At 31.7% G+C, this 11,528-nt stretch overlaps 1 non-coding gene across 1 annotated transcript; it reads right to left on the reverse strand.

Moving 5' to 3' along the window:
- Positions 1 to 340: 340 nt before the first annotated feature.
- On the reverse strand, positions 341 to 491 carry LOC115958633. Its single transcript, XR_004084567.1, has one exon. It is a non-coding gene; the product is annotated as a U4 spliceosomal RNA (small nuclear RNA).
- Between the last annotated feature and the right edge of the window lie 11,037 nt (positions 492 to 11,528).

The raw sequence follows: 11,528 nt of genomic DNA on the forward strand, positions 1-11,528 counted from the left end.
ATAATTTCATTAATTTTATTTATAAATAAATATTTTATAGGGTAAACTACATATTCAATTTTAGTACCATATCAATTTAGTCCTAGATGACTAAAATATACTTAAATTAGTTTTCGTTGATATAATAATATACAAAAATATATGTTATTCACACCTTTTATTTATTTATTTATTTATTTTTGAGAAGATTATTCGCACCTCTTAAATTAGAAGCAATACATGTAATTCACTTCCAAAAAAAAAGCAGTACATGTAATTTAAGGTCCGTTAATGAAATTGAAAAATTACCAAATTTCGACCAACGATACCTCAGAGGCAAAGCTTGAACTAAATATTGTAGGGCTTTACCCAATTGGGAGCCCTTCCAGAAATTCTCGAAGGCCTGGGCTTTACCCAGGCCTAAGAGGGGGTTTGGAAATAGTTTTCAACCAGCAATAGACGCGCCTCGGTTAGAACCTCACTAGCTGCGTCATTGCCCCAAGCGCAAAGATGCTTTGGTCTTGCAACTTTGCTTTGGTTTTGAAGTCCCATTTAGCCTCCGTATTTGTCTATACTTTCGGTGTGGGATATTATTTCAGTCTGCATTTTTTATGGGAGAAATCGTTTCAATGGTTTTCATATCATATCATATGCTTATAATAGTGTGATTTGCTTATGTAAATTCTCTCTTCTTCTTCTTCTTCTTCTTCTTCTTCTTCTTCTTCTTTTTTTTATTTATTTTTTTATTTTTTTATTTTTTTTTTATTTTTTTTTTAAATTTTCTTATGAGGAAATTGCTTATGTAAATTGAACTAAACGTTGACCTACAATATTTCTGGCCAAATTTGAATTGTATTTCCTAGGAAAGAGTTAACACTTCCATGACCTATTTAATTGATACTTTTCTGACATGCCATGCCTCAACCCAAATCTAGTGGAGTCGAGATCTTGGTTTTATAAGTTAAAATCTCAGAAAATAAACTAAAAATATCAAACTAATACAATATTAAAATATCAATTACAACAACAACTAAAATCCTTAATCAAGGTGATGATATCGAACACACATTGCTTAAGAGAATGTGTTGTGTGTGGTATAACTTACCTCACCCTCCCTTAAAAGTTACCATGGTTTTTTAGTGGAGTTGTGGCAATGCCTTTGTGTTAGAACCTCTTTCTCTCTCTCTTGTGTGTGTGTGTGTGTTTGTTTCTCAAAAAAAAGAATGGGTAATTGTCCCACATTGCTTAAGAGAGTGTGTTGTGTGTAGTATAACTTACCCCACCCTTTCTTAAAAGTTACCATGGCTTTTAAGTGGAGTTGTAGTGTGCCTTTGTTTTAGAACCCATTTCCCTCTCCTTTGTGATATCAATCTCTTGATTTTTAAAAACTTTTATTAACAATTGAAAATTTTGCCAATAACCTTCAAGTCCAATCACAAATCCACCCCATCAATCAGGTGGTAGCCTAGAATGTGGTTAAAGTCAAAGTTTTCAGTTGTGTTCTAATCACAATTCTAATTTATTTATATTGAAATAAAAACCAAATTGTAAGGACTGGGCCTTCAGCCCACTAAAAATGGATGATGGCCCAACAAGCCCAACACAATATATTTGTTAGAGAGTGAGTTTTACAAGTAAAAGACTCAGCAAATCAAGTATGGGCCACAGTAAATTGGATTCATGCCAAGAAGATAAGAAAACAGAATTTGAAGAAAAAAACACTCCTCGGTCAGGTCTGAGGATGAAGTATTCTTATATTCATACAAGTTTATCTCAATACAAGGCATTCACTTTTTTTCTCTTAGATTCCATGCCCCATTTCTCATGGGGGCCTTTTCCTTGTATAGTCCTATCCTTTTCAATCCCAGTCTTCCACTTGTTGATCACGTAGGGGATCTTTTGGATGCTTGTCCCATCAAAAACCTCCTGGAAGTTTTGTGAGTAGCTATGAACTGAGCTATCCCTAGTCAGGGGTCATTTCCACATAAATGTGGCCAGTTGGTTAGGTGCAAAACATTTAATGTGGTAGTAGCAGCCTTCTTCTCAAATATTTCCTAAGTTACTATTGGCTCCTTTCCTTGAAGCTTATCTTCAGAAGTATGATTGCTCCTTGTACAATGTCCTCCAGGCATTCGGGTTCCAACCTTCCGTAATACCTTCCCAAGGAAGCTTGGCTCCTTGAGAGGTATCACCAACTCACTATCATTTTTCCTTCAACTCGGCCTAGTAACCTCGATACTTACTAAACCTCTTGACCATCCTCGGGTTCCTATAGGAACTCGGGCATGGCCCATGGCTCAACACTCCTACTCGGCTTATTTCACCCTCACACAAATAATACTTATTTTTAACACTAATCAATATCATATCATATACTATATAATAAAAATTGGGTTTAGAAGTCGTAGTTGCGCCAAGTAGTTTCACCAAATTGCATAAATTTTTTTAGATTTTAAGAAAAAATAGATATAATTTTTCTTCCCCTATAATTTCTAAGTTGATAAAAATCTTACTTTGATTACAATCCAAATTCTATCTTAATTTGATTACAATCCAAAATTTTCATCTAATCCTTAATTTTTTTTTTATTTTTTTTTTTATTTTTATAAAAGCAACATACTACATCTGCAAAAATTTATAGATATTATTTTGTTATTATCAACTTTTCCTTTATGACTTTATCATTTTTTTGGATAAAGTTATGTTGAGTTTAACTTCTTCTTTTTCAGATAACTTTAAACTTCTAAGTTGATTATAACTTAAAAAAATATGTCTATCCTATTTCCTTATTGCCATTCACATTCACACTTTTTTTTTTACATTACGTTCAATGACCATATGACTTTTTTTTTTTTTGTATAAAAATACATCTTAAGTTAATACTTCTTTTCTTATAATTTCTAGAATGATTAGAAATCTAAGTTCCTCACAATTAGAAATTCTGTGTGTGTGTGTGTATATATATATTCTAATTTTTTAGTGTATTTTTATATATTCGTAGGCACAACTTCTTCTTTTTTCTCTCCCCATTATCAATAATTAATTCTCATTCTCTATACAAGTTCTATGTTGTTTATATATCTAACTCTCCTTTGTTTGTTTGTTTTTTTTTTTTCCCTTATTACTTAGGCAATTTGATGTTTGTGAAATCCATAGTAGAAGTCTTTATCAAACCTACCATCCACACTATTACAAGCATGTATTTCTCTTATTTGTTTTTTTTTTTTTTTTTTAATAAAGGTTTTGCTTATGAGTTATAAATGCAATTTTAAATCCATGAAATCTATTATATAAACGTCTATAAATATTATTTAAGAATGATCAAATTTTGTATTCTCTCCTACAAAAAGGGTTCCATTTGTATTTGTGTTACATTTATACTTGCATTATTAGATTAAATTAATTTTCTTGTGTAGTAAAATTTTATGTCACTATTTCTCAATTTTATTTTTATTGTTAATGATATTATATGTGTACGAAAGAAATTGTCTAATATTATGAGCATGTAGCTTTTTTTTTTTATTATATTAAATTTCAATGTAATTAATTTTTATTTTGGTTTTACAAATATCGATATCCATACCTGTATTTATCACCCACAACACATTTAAATAGTATTCAAGAAAATATATATTTTTAAAATATCATGTTATAAATATCAACGACATATTCCTTCACAAGATTGCTATTAGCAAGTAATAGTAAATCTACATCATGAAAAGGAATTCACATCTTAATATGATCATGCAACTATTTGCTTGAACTAATAATTTTTTCCAACAATTGTCTATATCCATTTTATCCCTTAAGACTCCTTTAATATTGAATTTTCATGACTCTCCACTCATTTTTAAGGAGATTCCGTTTAGATAAAAGAGGTCATTAGTGTATCAAAACGTAACCCTTTAAAGGTTTGAAAAACAAAATACCATACAATCTATACTCTTCAAGTGCATAACACATTTTAGATGTACTACAAATATATTGGCAAATGAAAAACCTCTGGTTAAGTTTCCTTAGGTTTTTAATTATTAAATTTAGGAACTTTTTTCATATAATATATTGTGTGATTGTTTGAATCCAAAGAACAATACTTTATATACAATTTATATGATCTGTACTCAAGTGATTATTAATTTTTTATTTTTCAATAAAATTATTCAAAAAGTTTATAACCAAAACCGTGCAACGCAGAAGAGTAATGCTAGCATACTATAAAATTGAAGTCTCCTATCAATATTTGACGTTTTTTTAGAGCTCCCACATTTTTACAGATCAGCATTAAAAAAAGAAGAAAAAAAAAAAAAAACCCAAATTTTTTCCACAATTTTGAAAATCAAACTTGATATCCTCACAACTCTAAATCTTCTCTACCCTTCTCCTTCCCCCAAACACCATTCTCTATATCAGCTTCCTCCAATTTCTTTTCAGCCCTCACAGTTATCCATGTAACCATTTTTTTTTTTTAATTTAAAAAAAAAAATAATTATCATTCAGCAACTACATTGCAATCCCGATTCCGACCTTCCTTAAACCAATATGCATACGCAAAAGCTCCCCAAAACCCACAAATCAGACGCAAGAACTTCTCCTTAATTTCCTTCTCTCTAAGTCCCACCCATGACCATAGCTTCCACTGATAGTGTAGCTACCTTCACCCACCATATCCATCACAAGACCTTAGCCTAAGTCACTGATGCATCAAGCTCCAGTCCCCAGTTCACATAGGTGAGGTGCTCTAATCATATTGTAGTCCTTTTGATTTCTACAATTTACAACTATTGTGTTTTGATTCAAATGACCCATTTGGCTATTGAATTTGAATGGTGGTTGTGCTTTTAATTGTGGCAATTTAAATTGAAAATTTCAAATTACCGGAGATTACTCTTTATTCGACAAAATGATAAAAAGAGTCTCTATAATAGTGCTTGTGAGGTGTTTGATGCTGGGTCTTGGTGGGATTCTACATATGGGGACTTTCACTATGAGCACACAGCCGCACTACTAGTAAATCCCAAAGTATATTAAAAGATCAATTCTCTGCTTACATAGCTTTTACTTTAGAACCTATATGGAACTTAAGGAACTAGGTGGAACACTGATCAACATCCTAACCACCATTATATAAATTGAAAATAGGGCAGCCGAGTAGATGAATTTACCGGACAAGTTAGGAACTTTGGTAGAAGAAAGGGTGGTGAAAATGGACAAAGCCTACATGTTACAGCAATCTGCCTACCCTATGGTAGGTAAAGATGAACAACTTTAGAAACTGCTGCAAAATGAGAACAATCCAGATTTTGTGGTTGAGTTTCTATTTCCCTTGATAATTTTGAGAAACTCTTGAACAATATAGTCAAGGCTTTTTAAGTATTTGTTATCTATGTAATTGATTTTGGAAAAAGTTTTTTTTAATGATTTATTTTTGTTTATGGGTAAAATGAAATACTTCACTAAGTATATGCCTTTATGCTTCATAATTGTTCATAAGTCATTGTTAAGAAAATTTTAGCTTCACAACTATGACATTGATTTAGGGGCATCTTTGTAAGTATGTGTTTCCATGTTCTTACCATGACAAATACTTTACATGCTTTTTCATTAATTGATTTAGAAACAGAATGTAGTATATAGCTAGAGCATTGCTTTTTAGTTATGAGGGATATAACATTTTTGTTTCTTAGAATGTACTGAATTCCTTGGCAGAAGGATTTGCTTGCATGGCCCCCTACCTATGATTGGTTGCCTAAAGGAACTATATGTATCATGGTAAGTTTCTTATGAACATGGGTGCATTAGATTTTTCTTAACCATGATTTATGAACATTATGAGTCATGTTAAGTTTACGTTGCATGATACTTTTTAAAATATGCGAATTGATGATTATTGAAGTACTGTTAAAGTGCTCACATCTCTTAACAGTTACTTTTGAAGCAGACATCTTATTCAAGGGGAGTCATTGTCCAATGTAGAAACAAAAGGAGCGCAAGGCCTTCCATTGTGTATTTGAGCAATGGAAAAAGCAAGTTCTTCAAGGTGTTTCTTTGAATAGTTGAACTACTAAATGAATAGATAAGAAATAACCAAATGAAAGGAGCTGCAAAAATTGGTTTTTCTTATAACCCTAATTATTTCTTTGTCATTTGGTTGAAACTTATGAGCAGAATGCTATGTATTTGCTCTAACTTGATTTCAATATTATAAAACTAGGAATTAGACAATGCATTGTCTTTTATTTGAGAATGGAAATTGATTTGACATAAATAGCTCTAATAATCTAACACATGACACTTAGCTTTTGACATAATTATTGCTTAGATTGTGAAAGTTAGCTGGATATGTGGATTTAGACAGATGTGTTTGGTAGATTGTCACTTGAAAATATAATTTATAAAATTATAACTCCAATTACTCTTTAATTTTATGCAGGCTTTGAGGTTGATTAAATATGTAATGGGAAAATTTGGTGTGAAGTTCGTGAGAGAAATGCAAAGACATTCATTGGCCATTTGCCAATTATTTCACTATGAGGGACATTTGGATCCTCTGAAAAGGGATGCACTTAATAAGGCTGTATAGGACATTGCCCATGAAGATGTCTCTTCTATTGTTTTGAGTTTTGTTATTGCATTTACATAGCTACCAAATATGTGTTGATGGACTTAATGGTTGGGTCATTAATTTATTTAACAAGAGATTTGAAATACAAATTAATAACAATTTATAGAACTCAATGTTTTATGTTGAATAATTATATGATGTACTCTTCTACATAATGCAGATGTGTTGTATTATATTCTCTACTCTTTTTGAGTTATAGAAAAAGAATTTGACATTGGTAACTGATGATGCCGAAAAATCAATAGTAAGGCACACAGTCCTCACGTGCTCGAAACAACATTTGCACAACACAAAAAGAGAAGACCTAGTAGAGTGCACCGGTGTGGTGCCGGCCAAATACCTTACGAAGGTCAAGTTAGAACTTCTCACAACTCTAGAGTGCTAGAGCTAGGGTGAATTATTCCTACCTTGGTTAATGAGGGTATTGGGGCTTTTATAGTAGTAAAGAGTTGACATCTTTTCCTTGGTTTAGAAGTCTTTTCCTTATAGGAATCCTTATGAGCATATTTTGCGGAACCCTTTCCTTGTAGGAGTCTTTCTAAGCATGGGGTACAAGATATTTACTTGTATACATGCGTGGAGGCCAAGTAAGGTTATGTCAAAACCGACAGTCTCGTGCATACCTTCAGTGTTGTCAGCTTTCCATCTTCTCCCAAGTTGACCTCATTAGCTTCAAGCTATAGACTCCCTTACTGTCGTCACTTGTAGATGGCCACAAGTAAGACCGACGAGCTTATTTGGTATGTCACTCTATGCCTTTTTCGTCAATGAGTACTCATATTTGCAATATTATCCATATCAGTAACTATGTTATATTTATTTATTATGAAAATAAGGTTGCGATCATTATTGCAATTTGTTTATTCATACTATATATGTAACTATGAAAATAATTTCATTGTCAATGGACCTATGGTAGTGGTATTAATTTTTTCAAAATGTATGTATTTTTATGGAGCTAACATACAGGATTTCTTTATCCCTTATTTGTCTTTATACTTTTTAATTGGTCACAAGCACATAGTGTACTAGGTTTGATAGTATTTAATATTTGAATTAGTGAAGATTTTATGTTATGCTTGGGTCTTCTCCATTTAGTTGTATTATTTGATTAGTGAGTTTTGACGCATTTTGATTTGGTGCAGCAATTGATAATTACAATATTGTTTTTTTTTTTTTAATGAATCCAGTGCATTGCATGGGTTAGCAACTGGAATTATATAATAAGGAGGATTATGATATCAACTACTAATGTGTAAATTATAATAACTAATAACTAACACAACCATGAATCAATTAAATTCAATAATCTAATATATTATTATTGAATTTCAAATATCAAATCAAGAAAAAAGACATATCATAGTCCCTTCCCCACGTGAACAACCATTTTCAAATTAGGCCCATTGGGCCGGGCTTGATAGCGGGCTTTAGGTGTAACCCAATAACTTGCCCATATATTGAGTTCAAATATCAAATTATGATTAGTGGGAGGTTAGGAGCCTTAATGATGGCTAGTTTGAATTGAGGGTGAGGGAGGAAGACTAGAGGAGAATTAAAAAAGACTCATTAAAGTTGGCTGGAAACAAAATATATGTTTTGAAATTTTGTTATAAATTAATGATTTTATGAGTTTAACAAAAACTGACATATGTTCTAGTTGAGGTTTATCTAAGTAATAAAAATCAATATATGAGAAATATAAGTAACATTTTCACAAGGAAAAAATTTACTAGCATAATATAATAAATATTTTTTTTTATGAGTTTTTAACACTAAAATATTTCTAGTTGAGGTTTATCTAAGTAATGAAAATCAATATATGAGAAATATAAGTAACATTTTCACAAGGAAAAAATTTACAAGCATAATATAATAAATATTTTTTTTATGAGTTTTTAACACTAAAGTATGTAATATATATATATATATATATGTTAGTTATAAATTTTCCACCTCTAAGTAAATTTTTGGCTCTATTACTACTCACAATTAATGGAAAATACTCACGACTCAAAGAAATCCATACAAGGGATACAAAGTAAATGATAGCAATACTCACCACTCTAAAGAATCCACCAACGAGATACATAGCAAGAAACTCACTCTCTATTTACTTATCTAAAAAAGAAAAAAGAAAAAAACTATAATTGCATCTAACTTTAATTCTTGTATCGATCGCATTACTTAAAACAAGTCGAAATTGACAGGACACAACGATGTTGAACCAAGTTTTAGTAATATTGACATCGATCAAAGAAAATTTTGTGGAACACAACCAATTACCTTTGAATTGATAGCCATCTAGGAATAAGAAATAATTATATAGCCCCTTTGAGCATTCTTACCACACCACCTTGGAAAAGTAAGGATCTTCCACGTATGTACTGCTTCAAGATTTTCAAACCCAGGTCTTTCACTTATATTGTAAAAATTAAGAAAGGAATATTGTCCAGTTAATGCACTAAATATGCCTGAGAACAAAAGCTAAAGATAAAGATAATACGGAATGGTTAGTGTGGACTTAATGAGTTTTGTGATTGCTAGAAACTAGCAATGTTCATGTTTGGGGTGGGGTGGGGGGTGGTTTGGTGGTGGTGTGAGATAATAGCTTAATAGTACAATATTATCTTAGTTTTGGTAGGCATTATCACATTTATTTAATGTTTATTTTCAAACTTACATGTAAATATGAGAGTGAAAGCTCAGATTTTGTGTGAAAACACACAAGCTTGTTTAGACCCCAAATTAAAAATTACAGCTTAATTGCTTTTACTCTAACTTATCTAAGTGCGGAACAAGAGTAAATGAAGTGCGATAAATCAGAACTACTCTAGTGCATAAACATAAACGATAAACAATTAATGTAAAGCACAAAGAGTAAGGGAAGAGAGATGCAAACATAAGATAATACCATGACGTATTATCGAAGAGCTCAGCGAAAAATCCCTCCGTGACCCTCCAAGTTGAAATCAATCCACTAGTGAATAAGTTGAAGTACACAAATAACAAAAGACCCTCCAAGCCTAGTTTACTTAATGTACTTGAGCCCTCCAAGCTCTTGCTACTAATGGACTTCTTGGAGTCTTGTCTTCACTAACTTTATGGATTCCGCAATACCGCTCGATTGCATTTGCCAAGCCTCACCGGCTTCTTTTGGCAAATCTCCAAAGCTTCCCAAGTTTCAAAACACTCTGCACTTTGAATAGGTGTGGGTTGTGTTTGGGTACGTACGAATCTCTTCTTAAGGTATAACAATGAGAGAGGGAAGGAGAATAGACTATAATGATTTCTCACTAAAGGATGAGTAGCTCTCTCTCTAAAATGTGGGTGTGTTGTTGTAGAAATCTATCTAGGGTTTTCTCTCTAAATAGCCTCCTTTACTTTTGTAGGTAATGAGGGTATATATAGTATGGATAAAGGGTAAGAAAGTCACACTTAAAATCCTCAAAGCAAAGAGTTTTGCGGCTACCTCGCGAGATGGCCTATCTCACGAAGTACTTGTGAAATACAACCTGACACTTGACTCTTCAGTTTCTCGCATGTGCTTCTTATGTGTCCTTTTTGCATGAACCTTTTCTCTCAAACTTCTGGTGAGCTAGTCATGAAACTGCACTGATCTTCATTTTATGCTCGATTCTTCACTAACTTAATACTAAATCCAATACAATAAAATCCCACAAAATACAAGGAAATAAATTAATGCAATTACAACACTTTTTATTATGGAATAAAGCCAACATAAAACATAGTTATAAATCACGACTTTACAAAGAGTTTGCTACTTTTCTATAAAATATACACATTATGTGTATTTTTCTTTTATAGGAGATTTAAACTAATTAGCTAAGCACGCAAACATGAAGCTAAGAGAATCCAAGGGTGAAGATCAATTAAGAAGTGGCTTTTGAAGAATTTAGTGAGTCAAATATGTGTGGAAACATAAAAGGAAAGAGAGAAATTCGTTTGAGCCAAAGATGAAAAAAATCATGACATGGAAATATTTTGACCAGTTTTGGTATTTTGGCAATATCTTTTTACTCCGATATCGGATTGACTTGATTCTTGCTGCCATCGAAACAGAACTTAAAGATCTAAAACTTTGTAGCTTAACAGAACTTCAGAATCTACCTATTAAAGGCCAAAACCGACTTGGAAGTTGTTCCACTGTTAAAAAACAGGAATTGACATTTTATATTTTCCTTTTTGGGAAGCATGTGTTTTAGGGTTTTGAATGATATAAATATTAAAGGAATACAAGGGCAGCCACGTTTTTGGCTGTTGGGAAACCTTATTTTTCATCAATTTTGAAGAGTTTTTATTTTCTATGGAAGCTTAAGAACCTAAGTTAGGGTTTGGGTGAATCCCCAATGTTGTAAGTTGTCCACTATTCAATTCAAGCATGTTTTTCACGTTTTGATTATTGAAATCAATGTTCTCTTTTTATAATTGTTTTATTAGGTTGATATTTGATTTCTAATTTTTTCATAAGTCTATTCTTGAAATTTCTTATTGTTAGAATAGGGTTTTATAATATCTCTAGTAAAACATGATAATCTTGTTAGATATTACTTTTGCCATAGTATTGCCTCTAGGGTATGCGATGTTCTTGAGTTTTTCTAGAAAATTTATTATTTTCTAGGCTAAATTTTTGGAATAATTGATAAATATAATCAATCAAAGAGAGTTTTATTAATAAAGCTTATTTCTAAATCTTCCAATCGGATAGTTTATGTGTTTACTTACCCAATTGTGTACTAAATGGGAATGACAGTGGATGCTTAACGATATTGGAGGACAAATCTTAACGCCCTAATAATTTTAATCATTGAATTTTACCAAACTTTATTAATCCTAAGTTTAATCATATATATATATATATATATATATACCTATTATTGGTGCTTTTGACGTGTTCTTGTTTTCC

Source organism: Quercus lobata, chromosome 8, assembly GCF_001633185.2.
Source record: "Quercus lobata isolate SW786 chromosome 8, ValleyOak3.0 Primary Assembly, whole genome shotgun sequence".
Classification (NCBI taxonomy): Eukaryota; Viridiplantae; Streptophyta; class Magnoliopsida; order Fagales; family Fagaceae; genus Quercus; species Quercus lobata.